General features: G+C 43.7%; 1 protein-coding gene across 1 annotated transcript in view; it reads right to left on the bottom strand.

Annotated features, from left to right (window-relative positions):
* rps6kc1 (ribosomal protein S6 kinase polypeptide 1) overlaps window positions 1-7,500 on the bottom strand; it is a 113,258-nt gene that overhangs the window by 52,149 nt on the left and 53,609 nt on the right. The window lies entirely within an intron of this gene.

Consider the following 7,500-nt stretch of genomic DNA (forward strand, 5'->3'; position numbering starts at 1 on the left):
GTGCATTTGGTGATTGGATCTAGCAATTGTTCCTGTCTCTTAAATAGTTCCCTATCCCCTATTAGTGCCTGTACATTGTATCCCTCCCCTTCCTTTTCAATGTCTTTCCATCTGGCTTCATAATTTACATTGCACCAGCATGTCACTGCTCTGAGCTGTGCTGCATAGTAATAGTCTCTCAGACTGGGTACTGCCATTCCCCCCTTCTCCTTTGGTAGTTGTAGAGTAACATATCTGATACTCTGCCTTTTCCCTGCCCAAATGAATCTCGATATCAGTCTGTCCCATTCTCTGAATTGGTTGTGGTATTGGTATGGGTAAAGACTGATATAGGTATAATAACCTTGGTAGTATGTTCATCTTGATGATTTCTATCCTTGAGTTGAAGTCTAGGGGCATTACTGTCCATCTTTCTAAGTCTCTCTTGATGTTCTGATTAATCTGTATATAGTTTGCATCAAACAGTTTCCCCACTCCTCTTGTGATGTTGTTTACCCCTAAGTATTTAATCTTGTCCATGTCTCATCTAATTCCGTACCTTTCCATCATTTCTGTCGTTGGCGTATAGTTCCATGTTAAGGTCTGTGTCTTTGTCACGTTAAGCTTATATCCTGAATAGTGCCCATATACTTTCAGTAGATCCATCAGTACCGGGAAGCTTGTGTCTGGCTGTCTCATATATACTATCACGTCGTCTGCGAATAAACCTAGTTTGTGTTCTGTCCCCTTTATCTCTACCCCTTTGATGTCCTTAGTCTGTCTAATTAATTGTGCCAGTGGTTCGATAAATACATCGAAGAGCGTCGGTGAAAGACAACAGCCCTGTCTGGTAGCCCTCTCTAGTTTGATTCGGTCCGTCAGGCTGCCATTTACCTTAATTATTGCTGAATTATTACCTTAATATGTGAATGAAAAAGTATAACGTTGCTACACCCTGAACAATAGATAATTGATGTTGAATGGGCCATAGTAATGTCAATTTAGCAATACAATTTAAAAAGTTATAGCCCTGCAAAGAAGGGGAACTTCTCCATAGACAAATAGAGCTGGCGTGGGATGGTTTATTGTGAATATAAGCCTGGCGACCAAAGTGTTAAGTTTAGGGACACATTGACCCAAAGATGTTTATTAAAACATAAAGGAGTAACTGGATTGGATGAAACAAAGGGGTGACAAACATAAATATCTCTCCGTCTCTCTTCCTCTCTCATGTCAGAAGTCACCTCGCTGGCAGACTGCCGTCCCTCTCTCTCTCTCTCTCTCTCATGTCAGAAGTCACCTCGCTGGCAGACTGCCGTCCCTCTCTCTCTCTCCTGTCTCTCTCTGTCTCTCTTTCATGTCAGAAGTCACCTCGCTGGCAGACTGCCATCCCCCTCTCTCTCTGTCTCTCTTACTTACTCTTACTTACTCTTAGTTACGCTGCTGGCTAGTACGACTTGAATGAATGAAACCTTTATTTAACAGATTGCAGAATGGGTACAATACAGTACGGCTCAATACACAATTGTTAAGGGGATGCAGACCAGAGAAAGACGTTTGTCTTTATCTCCCGTTAACCGTTTTTCCCTAGATTTCATAATAAATTAATAAAACATAAGATGACATGGCATTTTATCTTTCCTTTCTATGGCATTTTTAAGACCTGAAAGATGGATTTAAGACATTTTAAGACAAACTAAGGCCTTAATTATTGATAAACAAATTTAAGACTTTTTAAGGATCCGCGGACACCCTGCTCATAGTATGTCTGTTTCATATATCTTGCTTTCTTTTCTATTTCTGTCAGTAGCTCCCTGTTTATTCTTCCCCTCACATCCTTGATTTCCCTAAAGGCCTCTGCATGCTACAGAAATTGCAAAGCAACTGCAACACAACATCGACAAAGCAACAGTGTTGCAGACACTCTGCCTTTATGCTTCTGCAACATCGATGTGCAGCCTATGCAACATTGTACCCCGGATGTAGCTAGGTTCATTGGATAGATGAAACTTCCCTTCTCAACCAACCCATTGATAACAAGCAGAAAAAGAACCATCATTTTTACTTCCGGTCGGGGGATTTCAAAATAAAAGAGCAACGTCTAAAAGCACCGTAAATACGTTTATTTTGTACATTATCCAACGTTAACACGAACCTAAACTAATCTAAAGTTAGTTTAGGTTCGTGTTAACGTTAGATAATGTACAAAATAAACGTATTTACGGTGCTTTTAGACGTCGCTCTTTTATTTTGAAATCCCCCGACCGGAAGTATTTGTGATGTATTCTGCTTGTGTAACTTTAGGTTAGTTTTAACGTTAGCTAGCAGCAGGGATGGACGCCTCTGTGCAAATGCAGGCAGCTACAGGCACTCGAGGTCGAGGAAGAGCTGCTGAATTTAATCGGCAGGAGGAGAGAGAGCTCGTCAAAGCTGGATATATCCCTGTGGCTGTGGTTGTAGGCACGAAAATGCAGCTCGAACTACCTGTTAACTAAATTAATTGATTGCTGTTTAACTTGTCCGTGTCCAGTCCTGTCGAACTGCCCCACCGTTCATTGTAAACAATGATGCATGTAATTATATTAACGTTACTGTGTGTTGTTGTAGCTATGTTAATAAATTCTGAATGGCATTAACGTTAGTTGGGTATGATAGCATTGATTTTGAATAGCATCGACGCTAGCTGGCTGGCTACAACAATGGAGGATGGTATTCCTGCCTGCGGGACCAATATTATTCTATGACAGCCCCGGCCCATTCGATAACCAACCAATCACTGCTACGCAACATCAACGCAAGGTTGTTCAGATTAGATTTTGGGGAGAGGTACGCAACATCCTCACAACACACTCTACAACACCCTCTACAACATGCTGCGTTGAAGTCGTGCTGATGTTGTGTTGCAGTTGCTTTGCAGTTTCATTAGCATGCAGAGGCCTTAAGTGTCTCCTGGTCCTTTGAGTTTTGGTGTTTCTTCTCGAGTTCTTTCAGTTTTGCTATTCGATTTTGATACGTCTCCATTCTGGCTTTCTTAAGTAGTGCTGTCTTCGCTATCAATTTGCCTCGTATTACTACCTTCAGTGCATCTCATAAAATATTCGGATCTACCTCCCCAGTCATTTTCTTCTTTGTATCTGGCTATGTCCTCTTTTATTTCATTTACTAAACCCTTGTTATTTAATAGTCCTACGTTCAGCCTCCAGACTGTGTTTCTCCGTCTACTTTTGAGATCTACTGTCAGATATGTCGCACTATAGTCTGATATGTCCGCTACCCCTATCCTGTAGTCCTTCACCCTGTATCTGTCCCCTGTTGTCATGAGAACATATTCTATCCTTGAATACGTTGTGTGTGGGTGCGAGTAGTGTGTGTATTCCCTGTCTAATGCATGCATTTCTCTCCACACATCCGTAATTCCCATTTCTGTCATTTGTATATTCATTTGCTGATGTGTGTCCTCCATTTCTTTGTACTTGTGGTGTCCATGTCATAGTTCAGTATCACATTAAAATCACCCATACATATTAGAATTCCTTCCATTTCCATTGCTATGATATAAAAAAAAAATTAAAATAGATATCTTTCAGGGGCGGCTAAGTGGCGCAGTGGGCAAGGCGCTCGCCACTAACGCAGGAGATGCTGGGTTCGAGCCCAGCTCTCGGCGTTGCTTCCGGCTTGGCTGGTCGTTCATACTAATACAATTGGCAGTATTAGGGGGTGGGAAAGCCGGTGGGTGGGGATCGGACGCTGTGGACAGCGACTCCTACAGGTCGGTTGGTGCGCCTGTACAGCAGAATCAGGAAGTATCGGGGGCAGCGTGAGCCTCCCACACATTACTCCTCGCCACTGAGAGATCCCCAGAGGGGACACGTGATGCAAGGCTTCGTCCACATTACAGCCAACCAGTGGGAGGCATGGTCTAACAACGTTCGAGACAGGGGAGGGTAGAATTGGATAATACGAAATTGGGATGGGAGAAAAATAGAAAATGGGGAGAAAAAGTAGATAAAAAAGAAAGAATAGATATCTTTCACTATCCGGAGCTGCGTATACATTGATTAAAGACCAACTTGCAGGTTGTATTTTTGTTCAATAAACAATGTGGACTAGGCCAACGGTGACTTTCATGAAGGGAAAAAAATTATTGAAATTGACCCAGTTTTAGCGTTTTTATCAAACATTTTGTCTGCCCAACACAATCACCACGCACGTGGATATTTTAATCAATGGTTCATAACGTGCGTGTGTAATCGAAATGATGTCGTCACATCAGGTGCAGGGCACCAGGGGGCTCTGAGAGTCACACACAGCTAGTGGCAGGCAGAGAGCCTTGCTACTACTAGCCGAGTGATGAATGAAAATATATCTGTTTCACCTAACAACACTATTGCTCCGTGATCATAGCCATCCATCTCTAAAGCTAACCACTATTTGTAAAAGCCACAACCACGTTACCATATTTGTAATAATGTAATCATTGTGTCGTTGTACATATTGTGTATACACCGTTAGAAGCTAACATAGCTTAGCTTGGTAGCTATTGTGCTAACAACATACCCCGACATCTAGCTTGTTAGCCGGCATGAATGCCCGATTTAAAATGGTTCTCTCCTCTTTGTATACCTTTGTCCTCACAAGTATTCTGCCAGGGAACTTATGGACACGACAATAGTAGTAGTTATAACGTGTTTGATCATTGTGTCGTTGTACATAGTGTATACACCGTTAGAAGCTAACGTAGGTTAGCTTGGTAGCTATTGTGCTAACAACATACCCCGACATCTAGCTTGTTAGCCGGCATGAATGCCAGATTTAAAATGGTTCTCTCCTCTTTGTATACCTTTGTCCTCACAAGTATTCTGCCAGGGAACTTATGGACACGACAATAGTAGTAGTTATAAGTATGGATGTCCGATATTATCGGCCTACCGATATCATCAGCCGATATCGGCATTAAAATGTGATATTGGAAAATATCTATCGGTTTAAAAAAAAGTTTTTTTTATTTTTTTTACATTTCTAGAACCTTTATTTACCCAGGCAAGCAAGTAAGAACTAATTCTGATTTTATTTATTGTCAAAAGTATGCATAATGTTGTGTTAATTCCACAACAAGAGATATGTAATGTTAATTACCTGAAATTATTCAGTTTTTTGGGGGGTAAACCCTGCATATATCGGTATCGGTTGATATCGGTATCGGAAATTAAGAGTTGGACAATATCGGTATAGGTAAAAAAGCCAATATCGAGCATCCCTAGTTATAAGGTGTTTGATCATTGTGTCATTGTACATATTGTGTATACACCGTTAGAAGCTAACGTAGCTTAGCTTGGTAGCTATTGTGCTAACAACATACCCCGACATCCAGCTCGCTAGCCGGCATGAACACCCAACCCAAAATGGTTCTCTCCTCTCTGTACACCCCCGTCCCCACAAGTACCCTGCCAGGGAACCCATGGACACGACAACAGCAGCAGCCATAAGGTGCTGGAGCCCGTAACGCTAGTGGTACACGATAGCTATGAGCTAACTAACGCTACAAGCTCAAACACCCTACAACCACCACTATTGTCGCGTCCACAAGCTCCCCGGCAGAACACAAAGGCACACAAAGAGGAAAGAACCACCTCAAATCGGGCACTCATGCCGGCCAACAAGCCAGACGCCGCAGCACGTTGTTAGCACAATAGTAGCCCACTCGGTGCATCACAGTCACTGACTGTGATGCACCGAGTGGGCCACCATTGATCAACATGCAGCGACGTGTAGCTTGCATGATGCGTGTGCAGTGCTTTGCCACACAGGTCTGAGAAGAGGACCTGCACATGATTTTACTCGTTCCCCAAACTCCTCTACATGCCCCGATCTAAAATGGTTCACGACAGTAGACATAATGCTAACGTTAGCCAGCGCCATATATCCAGTAGTACTATGACCCGGACGGGCATAAGGCATAAGTTGCCTGAAGTGACGTCACGGCCGTGCTAGCGTCTGATAAGCTTTTAGATTTGCTTGTGCATGTTATTCGTGCGTGGACCTTTTTAACCATTTCTGAGTGGCATTTCCGGCGTCAAATAAAAATTTTTTTTAATTAGATACCAATTATGTAAACTACCCATAATTGCAGAGTAGGGTTTAACCTGCAAGTTGGCCTTTAACGTTACCATTTGTCCTTCCATTTTTCCCTTCACCAGAACATATCTCCCCTCCTTGTCCCTTATTTCTTTGGTCATTTCGAATTTCACTGAGTTCTTAATTAATATAGCTACTCCCCTCCTCAAGTTCTGTTTAAAAGAACTGTAAAACGTATTTTCATATCCAAATCTCTTCCATTTTTTGTGTTCCTGTGCTATTAAATGCGTTTCTTGTAAGAAAATTACTTGCATCTCTTCTTTTCTAAATTTCGTCATCACCTTACTCCTTTTGGTTGCATTGTTCAAACCATTCACGTTTCCATCTCTCTTACCTCTTCAGTATATCATCATCTTTTATTATTTATTCATCTGGTGTTCCTGTGTTCTCTCCCACCCTGCCATGTGTTCTGTGTTCTCTCCCACCCTGCCATGTGTTCTGTGTTCTCTCCCACCCTGCCATGTGTTCTGTGTTCTCTCCCACCCTGCCATGTGTTCTGTGTTCTCTCCCACCCTGCCATGTGTTCTCCATGTTCTCTCCCACCCTGCCATGTGTTCTGTGTTCTCTCCCACCCTGCCATGTGTTCTGTGTTCTCTCCCACCCTGCCATGTGTTCTGTGTTCTCTCCCACCCTGCCCTGTGTTCTGTGTGTTCTCTCCCACCCTGCCATGTGTTCTCCATGTTCTCTCCCACCCTGCCATGTGTTCTGTGTTCTCTCCCACCCTGCCATGTGTTCTGTGTTCTCTCCCACCCTGCCATGTGTTCTGTGTTCTCTCCCACCCTGCCATGTGTTCTGTGTTCTCTACCACCCTGCCCTGTGTTCTGTGTTCTCTCCCACCCTGCCCTGTGTTCTGTGTTCTCTCCCACCCTGCCATGTGTTCTGTGTTCTCTCCCACCCTGCCCTGTGTTCTGTGTTCTCTCCCACCCTGCCCTGTGTTCTGTGTTCTCTCCCACCCTGCCATGTGTTCTGTGTTCTCTCCCACCCTGCCCTGTGTTCTCCATGTTCTCTCCCACACTGCCCTGTGTTCTGTGTTCTCTCCCACCCAGCCCTGTGTTCTGTGTTCTCTCCCACCCTGCCCTGTGTTCTCCATGTTCTCTCCCACCCTGCCCTGTGTTCCTGTGCACAGCGCTGGGGATATAATAAAGTTGTCTTCTATCTCTTTATCTTTAAGTGGCATGAAGGTTAAGGTGCAGAAAAGGAGGAGGGGCGCAGGGAGAGGGGTGCAGAGGAGAAACGTCCCATTAACGAGTTGATGCCAAACACGTCCCGCGCCAAAGTCACTGGCTCCATCAAGCCACATACAGCGCGTGACTTTAACAGAGACACACAAATCCATCAGTGTTACTCTATAGGTGTTAGCTGGATGTGTGTGTGTCTCTCTCTCTC

The sequence above is a fragment of the Notolepis coatsorum genome (assembly GCF_963971535.1).
Source record: "Notolepis coatsorum genome assembly, chromosome: 15".
Classification (NCBI taxonomy): domain Eukaryota; kingdom Metazoa; phylum Chordata; class Actinopteri; order Aulopiformes; family Paralepididae; genus Notolepis; species Notolepis coatsorum.